The sequence below is a fragment of the Bombus pascuorum genome, chromosome 1, assembly GCF_905332965.1.
Source record: "Bombus pascuorum chromosome 1, iyBomPasc1.1, whole genome shotgun sequence".
Classification (NCBI taxonomy): Eukaryota; Metazoa; Arthropoda; class Insecta; order Hymenoptera; family Apidae; genus Bombus; species Bombus pascuorum.
The window spans coordinates 4,666,719-4,679,725 of NC_083488.1; the positions used below are offsets into that span (position 1 = coordinate 4,666,719).

Here is a 13,007-nt window from a genome sequence, read left to right on the forward strand (position 1 = left end):
TCGTGTGTCGTTCAGAGGCACGAGGAATACCAAGACAAGACAGGATTCGACGATTCTTAATCTTTCGTCGCCGACACACGACGATCAATCGGATTGCGTGCCGGTCGTAATTAATCACGTGGAATTAATTGTAGCCGATCGAGGGCCGCGAAAAGTACCTCGAAACGATTTGCCAACGATAACCGCGAGAGGCTCCAAGTTTCTCGTTTCGACTGTCTAATTAATCGAACGTTCGACTAATTGCCTCTGGTCTCTGGTCACTGGCGATATCGCGAGATTGATTTTTAATTAATATCTATATGGAATTTTATGAGCAAGCGAACGTGGCGAAGTGAAACAGCGGCGGATACGATTAATCGAACGTTCGAATTATTGGAATTGCTTTTACGTCACAAAGATAGTCACTTTCTTAATGGCGTTAGAAATTGGTAAAAGGAGAAATGTAGGGCATAGCACTTTGTAGATTGCAAGAAGAAACGGCATCGATTGGGCGTTCAAAGTGCTGGAAATATTTTTATTTTACGAAGGTAATCTTCTTCTATGGTGTTCGGAGTCGATGGAAAAGGAAATAGGGAGCATCGTGATCGACGATCGCGATTGACGACAGCGACCGGGTATTTGAAACGTTCGAATCATATATTTTCGGAAGATGATCATCTCGAGTGTCGTTAAACGAACCCGAATGACGTTTCCTTTGCGTTCCTTTCATTCTATGCTAATTGATTCTGGGGAACAGTGATCGAAACAATAGTAATGGTAATGAAGATTGAGTGGATGAATAAACAGGATCAAAGGATTGCTTCTTTTTTTTTTTTTAACGATGCTGTTACAGATTGGAATTTATGTGCGTCTGGCTTCCGCGAATTAAATTGCGCGTTAACCGTATATTAACCTTGGACGGTGGTGGCCCATGCTGGCTAACGATTCCTGTTAGTTACACAATTATCAATTATCTTTGACTTAAGAGGAAAGATCAAGAAAACCATTCTCTACTCTGTTTATTTATTGTCAGTATGATTTTTAAACCAACACTGCATCTCGAACGTTTGTACGTTTGAATTACGTTTCAACGAACAAGAAGACGTTCGGCGTCTTGACAAAAATTTCCAACGGAAAATATCGCACGTTCGAAAACGACAGGAAAATAGGAGGTTATTTAAAAACACGAAGATTCGCAGACATTTTTCCCGAAAACCTGCCCAGAAGATCGAAAGGAAATATCGCTATATCAACAACGATTTCATTTCTTCCTCGAGTAGAATATTTTCTAATAAATAGACGAAAGAATCGTGTGTCTAACGCGACAGGCTTAGAAAAGAATCAGTGGCAATTTACAGTATACAGTAAATAGATGAAGCATAGGATAGTGTGTATTGTACAGATCCAGGAAATTAAATTATATTGTGCGTGTAGATCAGCAAAAATCTTCCGACGTATGCTCTAAATAAGTTACGAGAACCTGTGAGAATCAGAAACTCGTGAGCCAAATCCTTTTTCTACGCTGTGAGGCCAAAGAATAAATAAAAGATATATATATACAACTCACACTATCATCAACCTATATAAGAAACGTCTTTGTCTCGGCCGAACTAATATTAAAATTCCCCGGTTGCCTGAGCCCGTCAGAAAAACGTCCCGCCTTTCTCCGAGCAACTTCCTTTCCCCGGTCGAAGGCACGGCGACCTTAGTTCCTCGGCATTTTTCCAGCTCCCTGACCCTGCAATTAGCCGGTCAGCTCGTCGGTCAGACTAATTGATTCGTCTGCCGGTAACCTTCTCGAAGACTACGGCTGCAGAAGAGGGTGGCATCGCGAGACTTTAATCATTGCTCTCCTCTGGCCAACTTCAGCCGCAATTTCCGACACGGCCCGAGGCCGCGATATTAACTTAAGACGACTACGGACTTCCGCTCGCCACGGCGAAACAACCAGGACAGGGTGGTGGATTAACGCGCCGTCCACAATTTTGGTAATTAATATTCGCGCGACGCTGCCTGAATTCCTCGTTTATTAGCCCGCGGATGGTGGTAGAGGGACGATCTTGTACGTAATTTGTAATTTATTCCTTCTTCACCGGGTCCTGCCCTGGCTCTATATTAAGGAGCAAGAGGGGAAAGTTCTTTTTGAGGGTTGCAGGTGGTCGTAACGTTTTCGAGCGAGGGGCGAGCATAATCGGTGGACCAACGGATGCGAACAGCGAAGAACGATGGAGATGAAGGACGTTTAGTGGTTAAGAGGCTGGTAGAGGAAGGTATTAGGTACTAGAAATTAGACTTGGGATGCTTCTACCGAGCGTTGGTAAGCTTTTACAGCGAAAATGGAAGCTTGTAGTTTGCTTTAAAAATGCAATTCTAAGTGGTCCGTGAACGAAGAACGTTCCTTTGTCGTTGCGAAGTACAATCGAGGAGTTCTTGCGGAGTATCTGCTAAAATCGTGTTCCGGAAGTTTCGGTATTCAGAGTCGAAAGTTTCTTTCGTTTACAGAACCGCGATATCTACGAGAAACCTGTAAAATCGATAGCGCGTGAAGTTCGCTTTTCACGTAGGGTAAAATGACATCAAAGAAGATGGATCTTTTACTTGCAACGAGAAACGATGAAACTTTAGATAAATGATTTTGCACGCGCTCTCTCTGCATATCGAATTTTCTCGTTACGTTGAAAGTAGTTGCATTATCTTGAAAGTAATTACACGTATGTGTACAATATCTTGTTAAAGGCATATTGCAAGTAGATAAAGTAAAGTAAAGAAAGTAGATAAAAACGGAGGTAGAAGCTTCTCAAAATATTTGTCGAATAGAAATCAAATACGACAGAAAGATTACATTTGTAGCTTAGTTCGATCCGACGTTATATCGATGATGGAAGAAATATTTATAACATGTTTTACGCGTCGAAAATTTAAATTTCGATAATTTGTAATTTTACAGCATCAATCAATAAGCTACGTAGACAGAACTAGCGCGACTTCGCAACCCGCTAAACATCGAAGTTATCGCTATTATTAAAGTTTCTTCGAAAGGATTAGGACGAAAATCGTCGAAAATTCTCCGAAATGTTCGAAAGTAAGAAGCTCGAATGTCTTAAAAAATGTGGTTATCCGTGGTTTGGAAGATATTAAATCGAAATAGAACGTTTCTCGAAAAATGCGCCCTTCGTTTAATTCATTTTCCATTCAACGTTGGTTGGAATTTAGACGCGCGTATAGTAAAACTCGTAGGTCGTGAAATCGCGATAATCGGAAGAAGGGAACATCCCGAGAAACGGCCGTAATCCGAAGAGCTGCCCGAACGATGATCAAACCATCGCGTGATTCGAACGATCGCATTTAAACCGGTGTAACTTCTCGAGTAACCTGGTCGTTTACACCAACGAAGAGCAAAGTTATTTACGTCGAATTCGCAACGATAGTCGCGTTGAGTTCGCCCACGTCGCGTTTCGAGAAAGTCGTCTTTTCGAACAGACGTTAGGCCCATAACGATCTCGAACGATCGTGTTTTCCCGCCACCCTTCTCCTTCAAAACATTCTTCGACGTTTCCAAGTCGTAGCTAAAAGTCCAATGGCCGTACGTGCCCCGAAATAATCGCGTAAGCGAGCGCCGGCCAACTCCATCCACGGAATTCCCGATTCGGTCACGTGCGGTTCGCTCGAATGCCTAACGATTGTCGTCGGTTGTTGCTGCACCGCACGCTCGCGGTGCATTCCCAATACACCGAAGTCCCGTCTCTCTCATTCCCAATCCTCTTCCGGTCTAATTTCGCTAATGATCCAGTTTTTCAAGTTCCCCTTGCTCTCCTAATTTTTTGACTTTTCGCTTCCTTCTTCGCCGAGCTACGTTCCGCGTCTCTCGAACGCGCGACTCAAAAATTTTCTCTCAGCCTACAGGATCCGAGCGTAATGATCACAAAAAGGAGCTATCCCTTAAATTGTGTCGTCCTTAAACTTGCCTCGTCGTCGAAAACGTGGCGAAGAATGCGAACAACGCGTCGGTCGTCGCGCGAACTTCAAGCTCCGGTCTCCGGAATTCAAAGAATTCTTCTTCGACTCTTGGATTTCTTCGATTCTCACGACAGACGCACTGTAACTGGGAGTTCAACCTCGAACGTTCGTCGATAGATCGCAGATTTCCGTCGTAAACGTGCGAAGATATAGACAAGACGCGCGTAACGTGGGAGGATACACGAGATATCCAAAGTACTTGGTCGTAACCCGTAAAGAGCGAACGAAATCTCCGCCCAAGTTCGATTTCTCAAACTCGCGTGGTGAAAATTTTAGATTCGCGTAAGAATCCGCGATGCTGCTCATCGACGTGTATAAAATGGGTAAAGGAAGAACGTGACCGATGATCTCTCGCGGCGACCGCTTAAATTATCGGCAGCCTGTTACATTAGCAGATCGAACCGGTCCGCGGTTGCAGGATATAATCGGCGTTCACCGGTGTTTATCTATTAATTATTAATTTATCCGGAGGGAATGAATGGGAGGAGCAGCGGGTTAAAATAAAGCGCTGTTAAAGCGTCCGGCAGCGGTGTCCCGGCCAATTATAAGAGGCCACGGAAATTATTCGACCGCTCTTGGCCCCGCGGGTTAACGATCTGTCGCCGGTGTTCAGTTTGTCCGGGGTTATTTAATACGCGTTATTTCATACGCGCCACGGCTATCTCGCATTAATTCCACGCTGTTAGTGGAACGCGACGCGGTGGAATAGCGCGGAATAAACATTGTGGCAAATTCAAATTGCCACGGTGATTTGGCACTGGCAAGCTGAATATTTCTAATGGCCATTTGCAACGTTGCGTAATCGCGAATGTCAGAGTAACGAGTTCCAGTTTCCTTCTCTTTGCGATCACCGAGGATGCGTACGAGTACGTGAAGCTGTGCGCGAAAATTTCCGGACAGTGACAGATTTTTCATTTTACATTCGAGAAAACTTTCAATTGTCTCATGGCAAGCAAATAATTGAAAGAAATGACAATTTTGCACGGGCTGTTCGATTTTTATTTAGAAGTGCGAATTACCGGTAAACTGTCCGTCATATAGAAACAATGGTTCGGACAAGAGGTCGAGGTAGTTTCCAGGTGATTATGATCTGGTGTAACTATTTTATCTGTGAATGGACGCACAGAGATAACACGAAGGTAACGTACATTTTCTTAAATGAAGTGATATAATTTTGAATGCACGTTTGTGTTAATTAAACTGCGCCTTTGTCCTGTATTTCGTATGGCGTGTTTCGCGAGATAAAAGTGGAAATATCTGGTAAATAATTTTTTATACAGAATATCAAGAGACGTACGTCACCCTCGTATAATCTCTACTTGTCCATCTACAGAAAAATTAATTACACCAGATTATCTCGCTCTCGAAACCATTCAATCTCTGTCGGAATATTTTCCATATACAGCAGATGCTTTAACAATTCTCATTTACAAATTAAAATTAAACACCCTGTATGCTATACAAGGGAGTTCTTAAAGAAAATTCACGACGTTTCCTGTTCTAGGATCCATTTTAATACGTTCGATTTAGATTCAGCATGAAATTTTCTACTCTTACCTGTTCGAAGATACACCAGGACCTTTTAAACGATAAAAGAATTTAAGCAATTTCGCTGATGTAAATTGAAGAATAAGCTAGAAGTTCTTAAAAGATAATAAAGAAGTGTCTCTCGACTGTTGCTGATAATGCGAATGATTTCAGAGAAATTGTAATTTTGTATGATATTGATATAATTCATTCATATGGAAGATCCAATATCTACATACATTTACATTTTATTATAATTATATGTCGATTAAATAAATAGCCGATACATCAGGCATAATTACCAGCCACTTTAATAATCATGAAACACCGATTTTCGTCTAACCTTATAATACAAGCGACGTGGTGGTCATTCGAGCGAAAAAACAGGATGCAAATTAATCGGCCACCGGATGACGAAGCATTGGAATATTCGAATGAAAATGAGACGCTTAATTTCCGATAATGACACCGAACGAAAACGATCGTGCTGTTGCATATTGCATTCCGCATAGGCTATTTGCATCGCTGCCGGCTTGTTCCGCTCGCAACACTCTATTTTAGCGCGCGTTGGACCAAGGGAACGTTTAATCGATAAATGCTTATAGATTATCGTGCTCCAGTAAAGTACCCCCCTCTGCAATCGCGATAAGGCAAGCCGGCGATATGTAATCTGGCCGCGAAATCTGGAAATTCGCCGATGCGACCAATTAAAGTTTAATTGAAACCCTCCTATGAACCTGGCAACTTTATTTAGTGACCTTCGATTGGTAACGTTGCGTGGAACGATTATGGCAATCGATTATCATAAATGAATTACACGCGCAACGGTACGAGTCGATTTTTTGGACACTGCACGAGTTACAAGTATAACTGGTTTTCGTACGGTTGAAGTCGCTTAAGTTTTAATAAAGCGATTAAACAAAATATATCCTACTTGTAACTACAGCGGCTCGCGAAAGTATTTCAACGGTTACCGTGGAAAAGTTTCGTTTATATATCGCGTGTGTTATACGTAAGACGTTTTAAGATATCGTTGACACGTACCAGACACCACCGTCTCTGATTATTTTCGTTAAATCTGGAAACGTATGTAGAAAATTACTGCATATTTAAATATTACATTTACTAAAGAAACTTATTACGATATATAGCACGAACAGTAGTTTGAAACATACGATAAGTCTTAAATCGAGCCTATCGGATATTTAGGTTTATTAATGGACCATTGGTTATTATGTTCTGTAGCATGTACGCTCGTTGTGCTCGTAGGAAAAATTAACAGGATCAATAGAGAATTAAAGAAGCTGATTTCTTCTAAATATTCATTGGCAGAATTCTGACTGGAGAAAATAAGTCAGAGCGATCTTTAGAAAGGAAAGTAAGTGAAATCTACAGAGGAAGGCTAATAGGCTGAACGTCAGAGTTCTTGCTGAGTATAATTTCGAAGAGTATGAGAAAATCATCTTTGTTTCCCCGATTTCATATTATGTTATTAGCAATTTTGTCGAACGACTGACTTAATCAGCAGGCGATACGTGAACGTGACTAAGGAAGAATCAAGTCTAGTGAGAGGTAAGCGCGATAAGACTGACAGCGGGATTAATCTGACCGCGGAATCTGGGTTCGTTTTAATAGAATTTCATTGAGGAGAAGCTGGCTGACGTGAGTGCGCTCTGGGATGCAACTCGAGCTCCATGTTCCTATTAACGCAACGTGGATTTATATCCGACTCTAATAACGCGGTAATTACGAGCTACCTTTGTTGTCGAGTTCGATTAAAACATCGGCACCGAGAGGAGCTGATGTTACAGCGGAGCAGCGCGTTTCGTAGGTAATTAGCGCGTTAAAATTTCGTTACGGAACAATTTTCTCAGCTGCGACACGAGTTTGACGCGATAACTAGAAGATTGTTTTCTTGATTAAAAATTTTTTTTCTTGTACTACAAGATGTTTGGATGATTTAAAAGCATGAAAACGAGAGATTCGAGCGAATGGAAATTATTTGTTCGGGTAGAATCGGTCGAATCTCGTCCATTTCTTAGCCGTGAGACTGGAAATAAAGAATATTATTTTAATGTAAAACTAACGATATAAATTATTATTCGAAGAATGATGAGTGTTTCGACGAATGAATTAATATGATTTATTAATAATATGATACGTAGAATACGTGTAATATATACACAGTAGAAATGTAATGGGGTATTAAAAACAACCAATCGTTGAATAAACAAATTATCAATTTCGCGATATTTAACAAGCCAAATAACACAAATTAACTGGTTCTACCCGTTCGTTAACAGGTTAAGCGCTTTAAAATGTGCGTATAATTGGCTTCATTGCGTATGCGCGTACTGTCTTCTACCGATAGGCGAAAAAGATAAAGAGCTTAAAATTCCCTGAAATTCATAATATTCATCGCAGTCTGAATAACCGATAACAATCTATTTCGCTCGTGAACTATATCGTTCATTTTACATTCAATAACGTTTATTATTAATATCGCCGTTGCAAACTATCGCGTACTTTTCTTGAGGGAGAAAAATCGCGATACGATAATGTTTCCGCCGTTCCATATAAGCTTCGCGCTTGGAACCGGTTACGAGTACGAAATGCACTTTATTTTCCGATATTTGCATACAACCGTCGAGATCGTTATTTCTCAATTCCAGTTGGCACAACGTTACCGAAGGAAACGGGAAAGCAGAGAGAAAATGGGTTAAAAAATCTGCCGCCAGATTAACGATGACGTAACGCGCACGCGCGACGATTGGACGCTGTCGCGCGAAAAATTGGCGAAAATTCGAAAGAGAAATTCTCTTCTCCCAACGAGGGACGTTCAATTTTCGTAAACCTTTACGCGTCTATGAAAAGTTTCAAAGTTCAAAAACGCACGTTTGTAATATTTGGTAATCAAAAGAAATTTTTGCTAGGTACTGTTGCTCTATTAATTTATAAATACGTGAATTTGCATAAATGTCTGTTAACAACCTATCGATAAAAAGTCAGGTATTCCCTTTAGACGAGGGAAGCTACTTTTCTCGAAGAGCACCGCCGAAATCATTTTCATGTATCAAAGTCGTTTTACGATAAGCCTTCGAGAGGCTCGAAACCTTCGAGAGCTTTGGGCTCGTAAAAGAACCAATTCATTCCGGCTGGCAATGTGGAAAGATACAATGAAGAATTCGCGGGAAACTGGAACCCTTTGGCCACGTCGATGTCGCTTAACCTCCAATTAAGAGAAATGACTTGGATTATATTATAGGTTGGAGCCGTGAAATACCTGGATCGCGGACGAACGTGAAACGAATAAATTGACGACAGCGTTTCCACGTAGTCGGCAAATCGCTGTCATCTTTACGATCGCTCGTACGCACGAATGTTTAAAACACACCATTTCCATGTTGGAATTTCGCTGCGTTAAGCACGTTCGCCCTCGTCGTCGTATCGACTGTCGACGATGTACAGGGTGCACTGAAAATCGTGGTAAAATCCGAAAGATGGTGATTCTCCGCGCAAAAGCAGATCGAAAACGTAGAACAAGAATTTTCGATACGAGGCTTCGTTTCCGAGAAAATCAACCATCAAGTTTCGTGCGCTTGGCGCTCTTACGTTTCAAGTGCGCACTCACCCCACTAAACTTCATCGTCGATTTTCTCGAAAACGAAGCGTCGTATCGAAAATTCTTGTTTTACGTTTTTCACTTACTTTTTCATGAATAATCACTTCACGTCCTGTACCAGGATTTTCGATCCACCCTATACGTGGAAACGAGAACGAAAGCTTCGCGTTTCTAAAGTTCGATCGCGTCGTTCGTATTTATGCGTTACGGGAGGAGGAGGGTGGGGGAGGGAGTAAAGTTTACTCGTACAGTGACAGTCAACACAGGTATACCGATCCACCGCTAATTACTGTTCGTAATCAGATGTCTGACCGACGTAGCAGATTGGCTAGTTACCAGTTGCGCCAATAGTCAATACCGCGGATCGATCACGAGCCACGAACCAGCTACAATTGGTGCGTTGATATCCTCAAACAATTTACGTTGATTTCGGCTTGCACACCGCCCTCTATACAATTGCATTATGTTTTATCAGTGTTCCTAGAGAATTTGCATTCCGCTGATCCGCCGACATACAATGTGTCCTTTGGTGTTTAATCGTTCGTTCGATTTTCCTTCTGCAAATAGAGAAACAATTTATTTCGTCGTAGCAAAATATGATATATGGTTGTTCATAAAAATATTCAAACACTCGCCATAGAAAATTTTGACGGATATATCGTTCGTGCTATGTAAAGCAATCAGAAGTTTCATCGTGACTATATATCTTGCAGAAATCACTGAAACGCTAGAAACAATCGATTGATAAGTCGATCAAATCTTCGTACCAATTTCTTTATTCTCGTTGATTGTATCGTATTCGATGTAATAATACTCGTGCAATTTTTATATATTCTTCTCCATGGAGAATTGAAGTGGAGGTGATTTTCTTACGGCGAAGTTGAGGATTCTAACGATACGATAAACCAGCACTTGCCTTGCACTTGATGAAAATCACTTCGAATGACAAACACGTCCGCTTAACGGAACGAATATCTTAGAACTAACTGCGGCAATTTTTCTCCGCGTCTCTCGTACCAGTTACTCGTAACAGTTAAGAAGCACTAATACCACCTACCAACGCGTCAATCTATCACGCCAACGTTTCTATCACGTCTATTAAAGTCTCCAATCCATCAACGTACGAAACTAAGTTTTGCCCGCCGAAAAAGAAATCCAGCCGAAAGTTGCTCTATTACGAGGCGAAAGTTTATTCGAAGTTCTCCCCGCTTCTAACAACCGGAACATCCATCCAGGAACCATCGGCATACCAATTTAGCGAACTCCCCTTAAACTTCCGGCTTCTAATAACCGGCCGGTGTTTACGAAGCTGGGTACACACATTGGCGCGAGGAGCACGCGTGGCACGCCTTCACGATGATGAGAGGAATAACTCATTAGCTTTGTAACGTGGCGGACCACGCGGCCCGATACCACCCTGAATTATACGGCGAATTACATTAATACCGGATAACAGAGATTCCCGGCGCGAGCTGTAGGATCACTCGCACGCGCGTTGGTACGTCAGCCCGGAACTGCGCACAGCGAGGACCGCTGCGGGGCCAAGTTCTCGCATAATTTTCGAATAAAGTCGAATATTTCCCTGGCTCGAAGTGGCACGGTAATACTCCTGCGGAGAGGTTGCGCCCGCGGTGTGTAAGTTGTAAATCTTTGAAGTGGCTTTCGCGCTGTGAGTAAAGATTCCCCGACCAGTTGCGGAGTTAGAAGGAGATGAATATAGAGGAAGAAAGCGGGAACGTATTATAGAAGAGAGTTTTCTTCTTTTCACCCTTCTTCCGCCGAGGTTTCTCTACTTATTTCTACCGAAGAGGAAGAAGATAAAAGGTCCAACTTTAATATTAAGGCAATAAACCGGCGCAGTCTCGAATTCTTCCGGGCAATATATCTTCGGCCGTGACATCGTGTTCCTTCTGGTAAACGTTGCTGCTAGAGTCCGCGAGTGCTTTTCTTACTCGCGCTGTTCCGCGGCTGAACTCTGCCTCGAGGAGCAAGGCCACCGAACAAGTATTGTCCTTTGTCGAGTATCTCGTTAAATCGTTACGCTGTTGCCGAGGAAATTTCTCAGAGCCAGTGTATCTTTATTCTTCGATTACTTTGTCAGTTGGGAAAAGGAAATGTCCGTCGAGATTATCCGTAACCCGATGGTTGTACAGTACCAACCGTGAAACGTGATATATCGTTCAAATAAGCAGCGAGTCTCGACGAAAGATGATTATTAAAAATCTAACTCTCCGAACAGTTTCTACCGTATCTTATCAACTTTCTCGTTGAATCTGCCGATATCCTGCGTTCTTCGTAAATGTCGTAGCGGAGATTGCGTAATCGCTGGTGTCGTTCGTGAATTCACGAGAAGACGTTGCGTAATTAAAGTAGAATAAGCGTCGCGAAGCACGTCTGTCTCGTGCGAACGCGAACGAAATGGTAGAAAGTAAGACAGAAAGGCTGGGCGAGAAGCAGCATGATTAATTAATGTCTGCGAGATCGTGAGTCATTCACTTGACTCGGTCAATGAAAGGCTTGTGCAAGTGCAAATTAAGAGGCCGCCCGTGGTATTCGTAGAGGAGCCACTCTTATCTTCCTCGTCGAATGTCGGACAAATCGAGGGACTTTGATCACACCAGACAGGAAATAAAAAAGAGGTAGAGGGGAAAAAATGGCGAGAGGAATGTCGTCGGAAAATTCTGTGATTCCCTGGTTTAAAATTCAGCCGTTTTATTCCTGCGAGTTTCGCATTTGTAAAAATTCTTTCGAAGCACACCGTTTGCAAAGAGAAGATTTACGAGTTTGTATAGAGGATTACATACCGCTCGAGAAATGTGGGTCGAAGATCGAGAGAAGCTGTTTTTCTAGAAACGTGAATCACGTCAGGTGAATCGTAGACAGCCGTAATTTACGATGCTTACACTGAGCGAAATGACGCGCGTTTCACGCCGTATACCGAAATGAGTCATAGTAGTACCGCTAGGTACTATCCGCACAATCCTCAAGTAGCGTGAAAGAAAATAGACCGGTATACGAGTAAATCGAGTTGGAAAAGAGAAAATCGCCGGAGGGGATCTTCGTCTAATTAATTAATATCCAAGCGAAATTATTTTTCTTCCTTCGTTAACGAATCTAGGAAACGTTTAAGAAAAACGTCGTTTCTTTTAAACTCTATTTTCGAACGAAACATTTTTTCGTCGGATTCTACTTCCGTACATCTTCCCTGTAAAATTTCTGTAACCGTGATAGAATATTTAACGTAGCTAATTAATCAAAAGTAAAGATAAAGAAAAATTATAGTGCAAACGCTACGATAAATATTAACGATGTGTAAATATCTTCGCTGTATATTAAATTAACAAAGAGATAGAGAAAACGTAAAAGGGAATAGTAAAACACGAAGGACGTAAATTATAAAGGACGAGGATGAAAAAGTTAAGAGGGTGTCAAAGGAAGAATAATGAAAGATAAACGTAGAAAGGTGCAACGCAGAAGAAACGTAAATTCAGTTTCTACGGAGATAGAGAAAATTACGTTACATCCAGAAGGATAAATTACATCTGGGCAACTTCTTTACCAGGAATCACAAGATTTCTCCGTATCATTGCCCCCACCCTCCCCTGATCGATCAGAGATGTTTCCATGTTGGAAACATCAATTTCTCTTGGATACAGCTCGGCAATACTACCCGACCAATTTCCTTCGCTATCTCGGCACCCATCCGATAATTATCGTTTTTTTCTTCTCGCGAGACAGGTACGAAGGGTAGGAGATAGGAATAGAAAGCTGAATAAAAGTAGAAGGAGAGAAAGAGACAGAATTGGAGAGAGAGAGGCAACATTCGGTCAGATGGGGTTCGACTCTTGCCAAGCTCCAGGCC

The 13,007-nt window shown here is 41.9% G+C and overlaps 1 protein-coding gene across 8 annotated transcripts in view; it reads left to right on the forward strand.

The window, feature by feature from the left end:
• LOC132912629 (ankyrin repeat domain-containing protein 50-like) overlaps nt 1-13,007 on the forward strand; it is a 216,429-nt gene that overhangs the window by 166,198 nt on the left and 37,224 nt on the right. The window contains exon 1 of one of the 8 annotated variants that reach the window (XM_060970229.1): nt 2,164-2,249. The exons of the other annotated variants lie outside the window; for them this stretch is intronic. The gene's annotated coding sequence lies outside the window, so the exon portion shown is untranslated. Of the gene's footprint in view, nt 1-2,163; nt 2,250-13,007 lie in introns of those variants that run through there. 8 annotated transcript variants of the gene reach the window in all.